The sequence below is a fragment of the Diabrotica virgifera genome, chromosome 1 (genome assembly GCF_917563875.1).
Source record: "Diabrotica virgifera virgifera chromosome 1, PGI_DIABVI_V3a".
NCBI classification, from domain to species: Eukaryota; Metazoa; Arthropoda; class Insecta; order Coleoptera; family Chrysomelidae; genus Diabrotica; species Diabrotica virgifera.
The window spans coordinates 151,025,676-151,040,537 of NC_065443.1; positions in this window are offsets into that span (position 1 = coordinate 151,025,676).

Here is a 14,862-nt window from a genome sequence, read left to right on the forward strand (position 1 = left end):
AACTTTTGATTAAAAAATAAAATAGCAATTCTGCTTTCTGCATTTGAAAGTTCAACTCAAATTCTATCGGTTTTGATTATTTTCATTGCTAAAAATTAAGGTTTTATTTGTTAAACAAGCCATAAACACATAGTGTTTCCCGTGCCCAATGCATGCGTTTTAATGTACTTAATCTACGTAGAAATTGTCAGTCTGCGCGCCTACTTATTCGATTTCAAATGGGAAATGCATTGAAAACATCATTCAATCACTATGTGTTTATAGCTTTATTTAACAATAAAAAAAATTAATTTTTAGCAATGAAAGTAATCAAAACCGATAGAATTTGACTTGAACTTTCAAATGCGGTAAGCAGAATTGCTATTTTATTTTTCAATCAAAAGTTATTCGGGTTCAAAAATTGTAGTTTTTCGATTTTTTGAAAGTTTAACCGCGATTATGTCGAAAAAACTATGCATCCTACGAAAAAACTTGTAAAAACATTTTTTGCTTAGAATGACCCAAAAAATACAAAACAATGTTTTGTTTTGCGAAAATTCGCTGTTATGTGATTCCTCAAGTTCTTTGTTTATAACAATCTTATCGACATCCGGATCGACTGTTACCCAAAAAATTCGTGTTCTACGGGTCAAAATACATAAAAAAAACTTGGTTAAGTCCAACTGAATTAAGGAGGCCGTTGTACCCCCACTGGCGACAGGACTAATAAAGAAGATTTCACTTCATAAATTTATTTCGTCGAAGCAATGACGGTCGCTGATTTAATATTTTTTCCCATCGAAAAAGTGCAAAACGTCCCTAAAGAAGTTTTCACTTCAAAAATTTATTTCGCCGAAGCGATGACGGTCGGTAATTCAACACTTTTTCCCCATCTTAAAAGTGCACAACATCCCTAAAAAAGTTTTCACTTCAAAAATTTATTTCGTCGAATAAATACCGGTCGCTAATTTAATACTTTTTCCCCATCTAAAAACTGCACAACGTCCCTAAAGAAGTTTTCACTTAAAAAATTTATTTCGTCGAAGCAATGACGGTCGCTAATTTAATATTTCTTCCCCATCAAAAAATTTCACAACGTTCCTCAAGAAATTTTCATTTCAAAAATTTATTTCACCGAAGCGATGACGGTTGCTAATTCAACACTATTTCCCCATCTAAAAAGTGTATAACGTCCCTAAAAAAGTTTCGCTTCAAAAATTTATTTCGTCGAAGCAATGACGGTCGCTAAGTCAATACTTTTTCTTCATAAAAAAGGGGCACAAAGTCCCTAAAGAAGTTTTCACTTCAAAAATTTATTTCGTTAAAGCAATGACGGTCGCTAATTCAATACTTTTTCCCCATCTAAAAAGGGCACGACGTCCCTAAAGAAGTGTTCACTTCAAAAATTTATTTTCGTCGAAGCAATGACGGTCGCTAATTCAATACTTTTTCTCAATCTAAAAAGGCCAAAACGTCCCTAAAAAACTTTTCAGTTCAAAAATGTATTGTCTTCGAAGCAATGTAGGTCGCGATTACGGTCGCTAATTCAATACCTTTTCCCCATCTAAAAAGTGCACAACGTCGTTAGGGGCTGTCCATTAATCACGTGATGCTCGAAAGGGGGGGGAGGGGTCCATAAAAAATCACGAAACATCACAAGGGGGTAGGGGGGTGCAGTAATATATCACGTGTATTTTTTTTTCGGAAAATGCCCGATACTCAACCCGTTACGTGTATTTACTTTTTTGTCAAATGCGTACAAAAATCGAAAGCGGCATTGCTGTGACTAATATTTAAAAAAATCCATTTCTCTTTCATAATATACATAACCCAGCAAATTGGTTCCACCCAAATTATCTTGAATGTTTTGATAAGAAGCGACCCATTTTAAATCGTTTTGTTGTGAATGTAGCATATGTTTCCACTAAATAGGAATACTGACCGGGACTCTGTCGCCTTTTTCGACTTTTTATTTATGAGCCTTTAGTCTTACATGTGTTTTACCTACTATCTGATGAATTGGAAATTCTCAAAATCCTGTCAGTTTTATATCGTTGTTTTGTCACTGAATACATGCGTTTAAACTGTTTTTAACTTCGTACTTTTTTCGTCACAATGTCTAGGTGATCTGTATAAACAACAACTATTTACAGAGTATAAGAAAGGAAAAAATCTTGGTGTCGCTCAAAAAGAATTTAATGAATTGTAGGTTAACGGGAACAAAAATATACAAAGGAAGAATTTATGAAGTGGGCCAATGATCTTTTACTAGATTACCGCCGAAAGAACCAAGCCAAGAGGTCTTCCAATATTCTCTTTTATTATTCTTCTACTAAAAAGATAAGTTAAAATTTGTATGTGACTATATATTTTTATGGACATTGTTCTAATACTAAGAATTCACCTATGTAGTTTTATTTGCAGTATTATGTTATTGTTAAATCTTTCATTTGTTATAACATTGATAAAATAAATGTAATTACTTTACAAATAAAATATGCGTAGCGTACATACCTACAGTTGAGTCCACGAGTCTTTACCCGTGTTTCAGCATTTAAAGCATACGAAATAAGTCGATGAAAAAGTCGGAAATTGAAATTTACTAAACGCAATAGCAAGTGACAGTAAGTAGCTACCTATTAGTCTAGGCGCCAGAGGGGTCACCGTGTCATATTCAATTCTGATGGACAAACTCAACGGTTTCTTATGGATTTTTGGCTGCTGATTACGAATTTCGAGGAGGGATTTGGATCCGAGTGGTCAAAAAATTGTTATAAACAATTTAATTGTTTATAAATTGTTTATAAGGCTCTGGCTCATAAACTAAAAGAGATAAAAAAAATGTTTCAAATAAAATTTGTTTCTTAATAAAAAACGAAGAGAAAACCGTTTACTAAACTTAAATCTAACAATTAGAACTCAAGATATTGTAAAATTAGTGTACAATGCAAATTGCAAATTGCAAAATAAGTATTTTTCGAAGCTTTATCGATCGTAACTCGGCTTCTACGCATGCAAATAAGTCTTAGAAGGGGTCGTTTTAAAGCTTTAACAGGCTTCCAAACAAAGTTTGTTAAATTACTTGATCTTCATTTGTTTTAAAGTTATACCCGTTTGAAGTTACAATTTTCTTAAAAATATTGCACATTCATTTGTTTATAAGGGTTTCAAGCAAATTTGAGCTACAAACATTTATACTTTAATGAACAATAATGATAGAAAAACTCAAAAGGAACAATTTGAGGTTATGAAAATGTTCATAAGTTTATTTTTGGCCAAGATGTCGATATTTTAATGGCGCGCGCTATGAGGCGCAAGATCGGCTCGCCGCGTAAAAGTTCACGCGCTAACTTCTCGATGCAAATTATAATTTCTATGTATACAGTATACATACGTTATCGTCATTTTTAATTTTTGAAGATCCTAATAAAATTTTATCATATAATTCTTATAATTAAATCATCATGCTATACTGTACCTCGTATCACCTTTCATTCTATTTACATTGTCTTCTATTTTTTGCACTAAGTGAGAAAAAAACATTAAAAACTAATATTTCAGAAGTATAACTAAAAAGTAAGTTGATCATCATCATTCTCTTTGCCTTATCCCTATGCGGGGTCGGCTTCCCTAATTGCATTTCTCCACACAATTCTGTCTTGGGTCATATCAATGTTAATCCCCTTTACCAACATGTCCTGCCTTATCGCCTCCCCCCAGGTCTTCTTTGGTCTTCCTCTCCTACTCCTTCCAGGAATCTGCACTTCAGCTATTCTTCGTATTGGGTGATTAACGTCTCGACGTTGAACATGACCGAACCATCTTAACCTATGCTCTCTCATTTTGGCATCAATTGGTGCCACACCTAGACTTCCCCTAATATACTCATTTCTAATTTTATCCTTCTTTGTCACTCCACTCATCCATCTAAGCATTCTCATTTCCGCCACATGCATTCGTTGTTCCTCTTTCTTTTTCACTGCCCAACATTCAGTTCCGTACATCATAGCCGGTCTTATGGCTGTTTTATAGAATTTTCCCTTCAGCTTCATTGGAATTTTTCTGTCACACAACACACCACTCGCTTCTTTCCACTTCATCCATCCAGCCCTAATTCTACTGCATGCATCTCCATCTATTTCTCCATTACTCTGTAATACCGATCCTAGGTACTTAAAACTATTGCTTTTCACAATCATTTCACCATCCAAAGATACCATTTTATTTGTAGTAGCTCCATCTTTAAATGAACATTCCAAATACTCTGTTTTTGTCCTACTAAGTTTTAAACCTTTTTCCTCCAGAGCTTGTCTCCACTGTTCCAGTTTTTGTTCTAAGTCTCTTTCACTATTTCCTACTAACACGACATCATCAGCATACATTAAGCACCATGGAATGTTACCCTGTAGTTTCGCTGTTATCTGGTCCAAAACTAATGAGAATAAATACGGACTAAGCACAGAGCCTTGGTGCAACCCTACTTTCACATGAAATTTATCAGTCTCTCCCACACCTGTCCTAACACTAGTCGTTACTCCCTCATACATATCCCTCACAATCTTTACATATTCACCAGGGACTCCTTTCTTATTGAGTGCCCACCACAGAATCTCTCGAGGAACTCTATCATATGCTTTCTCAAGATCAATGAATACCATATGAGCGTTTGTTTCTTTACTCCTGTATTTTTCCATCAACTGCCTTATAATGAAAATTGCATCTGTTGTTGATCTACCCTGCATAAAGCCAAATTGATTCTCGGATATTTCGGTCTCTTCACGTATCCGTCTGTCAATTACTCTTTCCCATATTTTCATGGTGTGGCTAAGCAGTTTTATAGCCCTGTAGTTTGTACATTGTTGTATATCTCCCTTGTTTTTGTAAACAGGTACCAGTATACTGCTTCTCCATTCGTCTGGCATTTGTCCGACTTCCATAATTCTATTAAATAGACCTGCTAGCCACCTTGTTCCTGTCTCTCCCAATGCTCTCCATACTTCCCCAGGAATATCATCTGGTCCTACCGCTTTTCCTTTCTTTATTTTTTGAAGCGCTTGAGCCACTTCCTCGTTGGTTATTTTGGTGACCATTGCTGCTACTGTCTCCGTTGACTCTACAGGCTGTCTGTCAAATTCTTCATTTAATAAGCTGTCAAAGTACTTTCTCCATCTCTTTTTGACTTCCCTTTCGTGAACTAGTATTTTATTATTTTCATCTCGGATACATCTAATCTGATTAAAATCTTTTGCTTTCCTTGCTCTCTGTTTGGCTATTTTATATATCTTCGTTTCGCCTTCCCTGGTATCAAGTTGATCATATAGGTTTGAATACGCTTCTGCTTTGGCTTTTGCTACTGCTACTTTCGCTTCCTTTTTCGCCACCATATAGTTTTGAAGATCTGTGTCGGATCTGGTTTCTTGCCACTTTTTATATAATTTTCTCTTCTCTTTTATTTTTCCTTGTACTTCGTTTGACCACCACCAAGTCTCTTTATCCTCAAACTTTTTTCCTGACGTTTTCCCAAGTATTTCAATAGCAGTCTCTCTAATACTACTGGCCATTTTTCTCCAAATTTTATTAGGGCTTCCTTTCATGTTCCAACATATTTTTTCTACTATTCTTCTCCTGAATAGACCTTCTTTCTCATCTTTCAGCAGCCACCATTTGATTTTTTGTGGTCCTCTCCGATATTTTTGTTTAGTTTCGCTTTTTACTTCGATGTCCAGAACAAGCAGCTTATGTTGTTGGCTTACTGTCTCACTCACTATTACCTTGCAGTCCTTGCATTCACGTATGTCTTCTTTCCTTATCATGAAGTAGTCTATTTGGGATTGATGTTGTCCACTTTTGTAGGTAATAAGTTGAGTTTCTCTCTTTTTAAAGAATGTGTTAACAATCGCCATATCCAATGCTGTTGCTAATTCAAGCAAAAGTAAAAAGTAAGTTGATATTATTTATTAATACTATTTTTACAAACATTTTTTTCATGCATCTGCAAATCTGCATAGAGATATACAGGGAATATCAGCTTTTTTACATCTGCATAAGTTCTTAGTGAAATTTTAACAGTTACATGGTGGTACAAGTCTGTTCTTGTAGGCAGTAAAACTAAAACTTTTTGAGGCTTCATAGTCTAATTATCTATATGATATCCATATAAAGTGGATCTAGTTCTTTTGCAGCATCATCAAGGCCCGTCAATTGTGTGTATGCCGCCACATCATAAATGCTCGTTTTATATACAATGATGATGCTGCAAAAAAACTCGATCCATTTTTATATGGATATCACATATTGGCTCATTTTCATGCGTAGAAGCCGAGTTACGATCGATAAAGCGTCGAAGAATACATACTTACTTGACTGTGAGCCAATCTTGCGCCTCATAGCGCGCCATTAGAATATCGACATCTTAGCCAAAAATAAACTTACGTACATTTTCGTAAGCTCAAATTGTTCCTTTTGAGTTGTTTTATCATTATTGTTAATTAAAGTATAAATGTTTATAGCTCAAGTTTGCTCGAAACCTTTATAAACAAATTAATGTACAATTTTTTTAAGAAAATTGTAACTTCAAACGGGTATAACTTTAAAACAAATGAAGATCAAATAATTTAACAAACTTTGTTTAGAAGCCTCTTAATTAAATTTTAAAAGGACACCTTATAAGACTTATTTGCATGCGTAGAAGCCGAGTTACGATCGATAAAGCTTCGAAAAATACTTATTTTGCAATTTGCAATTTGCATTGTGCACTAATTTTACAATATATTGAGTTCTAATTGTCGGATTTAAGTTTAGTAAACGGTTGTTTCCTCGTTTTTTATTAGGGAACAAATTTTATTTGAAACATTTTTTTTATCTCTTTTAGTTTATGAGCCAGAGCCTTATAAACAATTTATAAACAATTAAATTGTTTATAACAATTTTTTGACCACTCGGATCGAAATCCCCCCTCGAAATTCGTAATCAGCAGCCCAAAATCCATAAGAAACCGTTGAGTTTGTCCATCAGAATTGAAAATGACACGGTGACCTCTATTTGGCGCCTAGACTATATCCTATCACGGGTTAAAATTTGAGTTATCAAAAATATGTGTTTTATCTCGCCAGGTATTAATAACGCACGGGTAAAGACTCGTGGACTGAAGTGTACCTTAAATATTACTTAGATTCAAAACATATCTTTTAATTAGTGCCATTTTAAATTCTTTATTTTAATATTATATGAAATAAAATTGCTGGGGATGATAATATCATTAACTTATTTGCATGATAATTACATATTATGTATAATACCTACATTTAGTAATGTAATACTAATTTAGTACAAAAAGTTTCTCGCATTTCTTTCATTATTTTATGTCAGTCAAAAACAACCTGCAACCTTTCTGTCTACCTCTAAACGTTATTATTGTGGTCTTTCATTTTTTATAATAAAATTAGATGATGTGTATTTTACAATTATTTAAAAAATATATTTTTTGTAGATACTAAAAAATACACGTGATATAGGAGTAGGGGGGGTTAGTTCTAAACCTCACCATGTATCACCAAGGGGGAGGGGGGTTAAAAAATGCCAAAAAAACATCACGTGATTAATGGACGGCCCCTTAAAGAAGTGTTCACTTCAAAAATGTATTTCGTCGAAGCAATGACGATCGCGATAACGGTGGCTAATTCAATAATTTTTCCCCATCTAAAAAGACCAAAACGTCCCTAAAGAAGTTTTCACTTCACAACATTATTTCGTCGAAGCAATGACGGTCGCGATGACGATCGCTAATTGAATATTTTTGCCTATCTAAAAAGTGCACAAAGTCGCTAAAGAAGTTTTCACTTCAAAAATTTATTTCGCAGAAGCAATGGCGGTCGCTAATTAAACACTTTTTCCACATCTAAAAAGTGCACAACGTCCCTAAAAAGTTTTCACTTCAAAAATTTATTTCGCCAAGGCGATGACGGTCGCTAATTCAATACTTTTTCCCCATCTAAAAAGTGAACAACGTCCCTAAAGAAGTTTTCATTTCAATAATATTAGTATTATTATACTTACGTACATTATAATAATACACGTACAAAATTTATTTCGTCGAAGCGATGACGGTCACGATGACGGTCGTGAAATCAATCTTTTTTCCGCATCCCAAAATAAATTTTACATTTATTTTAAATTTAAATACTTTTATACAATTTATGTATACATACTCATAATATAGATACGTACAAAATTTATTTCTCCGAAGAGATGATAGTCGCGATGACTTTCGCGAAATAAATCATTTTCTTCATCCTAAAATAGGTTTTACATTTATTTTAAATTTAAATACTTCTATACCATTTATATATATACATACACATAATATACCTATATATGTACAAAATTTATTTCACCGAGGCGATGACGGTCGCGATGATGGTCGCAAAATCAATCCTTTTTCTCCATCCTAAAATATTTTTTACATTTATTTTAAATTTAAATTCCTCTACACAATTTATATATACATACACATAATATATAGCATAAGCGATGATGGTCGTAATGACGGTCGCGATGACGGTCGTGATGACGGTCGCGATGACGGTCGCCAATTCAATGCTTTTTCCCCTATTCAAAAATTGCACAACGTCCCTAAATATGAAGGTCGCGATGACGGTCGCGAATTCAATGATTTTTCTCCCATCCAAAAATCGTACAACGTCCCTAAAGAAGTTTTCACTTCAATAATTTGTTAGTAATATTTGTTGGGGCTCATTTCCTAATTAGAATAGTAAATTAGTAATAAAGGTTACAAAAATAAAACAGAGACACAAAATACAAAATTTTTGAAACAATTAAAAATTGCTTTTGTATGTAAATGTAACAATGTTACAAATAAAAAAAGAAAAATAATTTATTAGTAATAAATTTTCTAAAAAAAAACACAAACACAAAATACAACATTTTTGAAAAAATTAAAAACTACTTTTAATAAAATATTTTACATATTTAATTATAGGCCTTGGGCCCGCATATACAATTATTATTTATGACCACACCGTTGAAACTTTTTGTACTTGTTATTTTTGTGGAGTCGGACAAATTTTGAGCTTGGCGCATTATGGTAGTGGGGCGTTTGTCTGTCAAGCGGTGACGAAGTTGTCAATTTTATGCAAGAAAAAAATTTATTACCACATTGGTCATTCTATTTTAATCAATGGATTTTATCATATAAACAACGAAAACAATTTTGTCGGACAAAAATATTGGGGCATATGACGCGTCGGACACGCTAAATATGTCAAATTTATGAAAATAATAAATTTATTACCACATGGATAATTTTAACGGTATCTACCATAAAACAATTTTACAATAATGTGGTAACCTTGTCGGACAATTTTCACGGGGCATATGCGCAGTCGGACGCGCCGAAGATGTCAATTTCCTGAAATTTTTTTATTTACAACCATTTTTCCGACAACATTAGTAGGTTATAAGTAATTATATTCTTAATCAAAAAATCAAAGTGTCGGACAAAAATATTGGGGCAACTCGACAGTCGGACAAAAAATTTAAGTTTTATTAGTAAAGTATACTTTCAAATTATGCTGGGTTCGTGCATCCCTTATCTTTACAACCATTTTTCCGACAAAAGTAGTAGGTTACAAGTAATTATATTCTTAAACAAAAAATGTAATTGTCTGACAAAAATGTTGGGGCAAACGAACAGAAAACTTAATTCTTTTAGGCTATCGACGAGGAGGTATTATCAAAAAAAAAATTTAAAACAGTGTTTCTCGGTTACTTTTGAATCGATTTAGCTGAAAATTGGTACACACTAAGTAAAGCATTTAAAAGGGTATGACGTAGATCGGAACCCAAAATTTTCTTAAAAAATTTTCCGACAAGAGGGAAAATTTTAGAAAAATTGTGATCTGATAATTTGTGTATATACTCCTTGAACAACGACAAACATCGTTCTGTATTTTTTCTCGAATTAAAAAAAAATTTTTCAGCACATGTATCAGGTTATAAGTAGTTATATTCCAAATCAAAAAATCTAAGTGCCCGACATAAATAGTGGGGCACATCCAAAGTCGGACAAAAAATTTAATTTTTATTAATAAACTATACTTTTAAATTATTCTGGGTTCGTGCATCCCTTATCTTTACAACCATTTTTCCGACAAAAGTAGTAGGATACAAGTAATTATACTCTTAAACAAAAAATGTAATTGTCTGACAAAAATGTTGGGGCAAACGAACAGGAAACTTAATTCTTTTAGGCTATGGACGAGGAGGTATTATCCAAAAATATTTTAAAACAGTTTTTCTCGGTTATTTTTGAATCGATTTAGCTGAATATTGGTACACACACTAAGTAAAACATTTAAAAGGGTATGACGTAGAGCTGTACCTAAAATTTTTCCAAAAAAATTTCGGACAAGAGGGAAAATTTTAGAAAAATTGTGATCTGATATTTGCGTTCATACTCCTTGACCAACGACAAACATCGTTATGTAGTTTTTTTTCCAATTAAAAAAAATTTCCGACACAAGTATCAGGTTATAAGTAGTTATATTCTAAATCAAAAAATCTAAGTGTCCGAAAAAATATTGGGTCAAATCCAAAGTCGTACAAAAAATTTAATTTTTATTAATAAACTGTCTTTTAAACAATACTGGGTTCGTGCAACCCTTACCTTTAAAACCGACAACATTAGTAGGTTATAAGTAATTATATTCTTAATCAAAAAATCAAAGTGTCGGACAAAAATATTGGGGCAACTCGACAGTCGGACAAAAAATTTAATTTTTATTAGTAAAGTATACTTTCAAATTATGCTGGGTTCGTGCATCCCTTATCTTTACAACCATTTTTCCGACAAAAGTAGTAGGTTACAAGTAATTATATTCTTAAACAAAAAATGTAATTGTCTGACAAAAATGTTGGGGCAAACGAACAGAAAACTTATTTCTTTTAGGCTATCGACGAGGAGGTATTATCAAAAAAAAACATTTAAAACAGTGTTTCTCGGTTACTTTTGAATCGATTTAGCTGAAAATTAGTACACACGCTAAGTAAAGCATTTAAAAGGGTATGACGTAGATCGGAACCCAAAATTTTCTTAAAAAATTTTCCGACAAGAGGGAAAATTTTAGAAAAATTGTGATCTGATAATTTGTGTACATACTCCTTGAACAACGACAAACATCGTTCTGTATTTTTTTCAACACACTTTGACAAAAAATCTAAGTGCCCGACATAAATAGTGGGGCACATCCAAAGTCGGACAAAAAATTTAATTTTTATTAATAAACTATACTTTTAAACTATTCTGGGTTCGTGCATCCCTTATCTTTACAACCATTTTTCCGACAAAAGTAGTAGGATACAAGTAATTATATTCTTAAACAAAAAATTTAATTGTCTGACAAAAATGTTGGGGCAAACGAACAGGAAACTTAATTCTTTTAGGCTATGGACGAGGAGGTATTATCCAAAAATATTTTAAAACAGTTTTTCTCGGTTATTTTTGAATCGATTTAGCTGAAAATTGGTACACACACTAAGTAAAACATTTAAAAGGGTATGCCGTAGAGCTGTACCCAAAATTTTCCCAAAAAAATTTCGGACAAGAGGGAAAATTTTAGAAAAATTGTGATCTGATATTTGCGTACATACTCCTTGAACAACGACAAATATCGTTCTGTAGTTTTTTTTCTCGAAATAAAAAAAAAACCGACACAAGTATCAGGTTATAAGTAGTTATATTCCAAATCAAAAAATCTAAGTGTCCGACAAAAATATTGGGGCAAATCCAAAGTCAGACAAAAAATTTAATTTTTATTGATAAACTATACTTTTAAATTATGCTGGGTTCGTGTATCCCTTATCTTTACAACCATTTTTCCGACAAAGGTAGTAAGTTGCAAGTAATTATATTCTTAAACAAAAAATGTAATTGGTTGACAAAAATCTTGGGGCAAACGAACAGAAAACTTACTAACTTACTACTTTGTAACTTACTACTTTGTCGGAAAAATGGTTGTAAATATATAAGCGATGCACGAACCCAGCATGATTTAAAAGTATAGTTTATTAAATGTAGTAATGAAACACAGACTTACTCACAATCATTTATTATAGTTATTAATATTTATTATAGTTTATTAATAAACATTAAATTTTTTATCCGACTTTGGATTTGCCTCAATATTTTTGTCGGACATTTAGATTTTTTGATTTGGAATATAACTACTTATAACCTGATACTTGTGTCGGAAATTTTTTTTTTTCAAGAAAAAAAACTACAGAACGATGTTTGTCGTTGTTCAAGGAGTATGTAAGCAATTATCAGATCACAATTTTTCTAAAATTTTCCCTCTTGTCGGAAAATTTTTTAAGAAAATTTTGGGTACAGCTCTACGTCATACCCTTTTAAATGTTTTACTTAATGTGTGTACCAATTTTGAGCTAAATCGATTCAAAAATAACCGAGAAAGCTCTTTTCAAATTTTTTGATATTACTTTCTCGTCGATAGCCTAAAAGAATTAAGTTTTCGGTTCGTTTGCCCCAAGATTTTTGTCAAACAATTACATTTTTTGTTTAAGAATATAATTACTTGTAACTTACTACCTTTGTCGGAAAAATGGTTGTAAAGATAAGGGATACACGAACCCAGCATAATTTAAAAGTATGGTTTATCAATAAAAATTAAATTTTTTGTCCGACTTTGGATTTGCCCCAATATTTTTGTCGGACACTTAGATTTTTTGATTTGGAATATAACTACTTATAACCTGATACTTGTGTCGGAAATTTTTTTTTATTTCGAGAAAAAAAACTACAGAACGATATTTGTCGTTGTTCAAGGAGTATGTACGCAAATATCAGATCACAATTTTTCTAAAATTTTCCCTCTTGTCCCCTATTTTTTTGGGAAAATTTTGGGTACAACTCTACGTCATACCCTTTTAAATGTTTTACTTAGTGTGTGTACCAATTTTCTGCTAAATCGATTCAAAAATAACCGAGAAAAACTGTTTTAAAATGTTTTTGGATAATACCTCCTCGTCCATAGCCTAAAAGAATTAAGTTTCCTGTTCGTTTGCCCCAACATTTTTGTCAGACAATTAAATTTTTTGTTTAAGAGTATAATTACTTGTATCCTACTACTTTTGTCGGAAAAATGGTTGTAAAGATAAGGGATGCACGAACCCAGAATAGTTTAAAAGTATATTAATAAAAATTAAATTTTTTGTCCGACTTTGGATGTGCCCCACTATTTAGGTCAGGCACTTACATTTTTTGATTTGGAATATAACTACTTATAACCTGATACATGTGCTGAAAATTTTTTTTTAATTCGAGAAAAAAATACAGAACTATGTTTGTCGTTGTTCAAGGAGTATGTACAAAAATTATCAGATCACAATTTTTCTAAAATTTTCCTTCTTGTCGGAAAATTTTTTAAGAAAATTTTGGGTTCCGATCTACGTCATACCCTTTTAAATGCTTTACTTAGCGTGTGACCAATTGTCAACTAAATCGATTCAAAAGTAACCGAGAAACACTGTTTTAAATTTTTTTTTTGATAATACCTCCTCGTCGATAGCCTAAAAGAATTAAGTTTTCTGTTCGTTTGCCCCAACATTTTTGTCAGACAATTACATTTTTTGTTTAAGAATATAATTACTTGTAACCTACTACATTTGTCGGAAAAATGGTTGTAAAGATAAGGGATGCACGAACCCAGCATAATTTGAAAGTATACTTTACTAATAAAAATTAAATTTTTTTGTCCGACTGTCGAGTTGCCCCAATATTTTTGTCCGACACTTTGATTTTTTGATTAAGAATATAATTACTTATAACCTACTAATGTTGTCGGAAAAATGGTTTTAAAGGTAAGGGTTGCACGAACCCAGTATTGTTTAAAAGACAGTTTATTAATAAAAATTAAATTTTTTGTCCGACTTTGGATTTGACCCAATATTTTTGTCGGACACTTAGATTTTTTGATTTAGAATATAACTACTTATAACCTGATACTTGTGTCGGAAATTTTTTTTAATTGAAAAAAAAAACGATGTTTGTCGTTGTTCAAGGAGTATGTAAGCAAATATCAGATCACAATTTTGCAAAAAATTATATTGCCTCGCAGACTTAAAATGCGTTTATCTCGAAAACGGTTGAGTTTAACGAGATGAATATAGTAACCTTTTTTAAGTATAAATGTTAAGAGAATAAAAGTGTTGATTCAAAAGTATGTAGAGTGAGAAATAAAACAATTGATCCTATTAAATGAGCGCTGAAAGGCGTATGTGGCGCCCTCTGGATAATATATCATTTTTGGTAGCAAATTTAGATTTATTGTCCCGAAAAACCCCTGCTTACCGAATATCGTGTTATTATCCCATGCCTGTTAGGAAATATTCAAGAATAAATAAAATAAAAGTTTAACTTTATCACCTTGTATTTCGGTTATTATCAACTTTCGTACTAAGGTAAGTTAGCTTATATCGACCTATTTTAACCTCAGGAATCTAAGGTTAAGCTATGACCCATTCTTTACCAAACACCCTGTATATGTACACTCTGGACCAAAATTAATCAACCACCTTAAAAATGGGTTATTTTTGATGGTTTGTATTTTATAAACCTCTTGTCCGATTTAAGTGATTTTTTCGTAACATTAGCGCCTTATTCTTTAGCAATATCCCTGTAGTAATATTGTCGGTACACACATAATTTTTATTGCAAAGCTAGTGTATGAATCAAACTGTGTTTTTTCTCAAAGTTCGCATCACCCCGTGGAATATTCTAGCATCTATAAAATACTAAAATTAAAACCTAACTATAGCCTCATTCCTTCTCAACATTCAGTTTTTTCATTC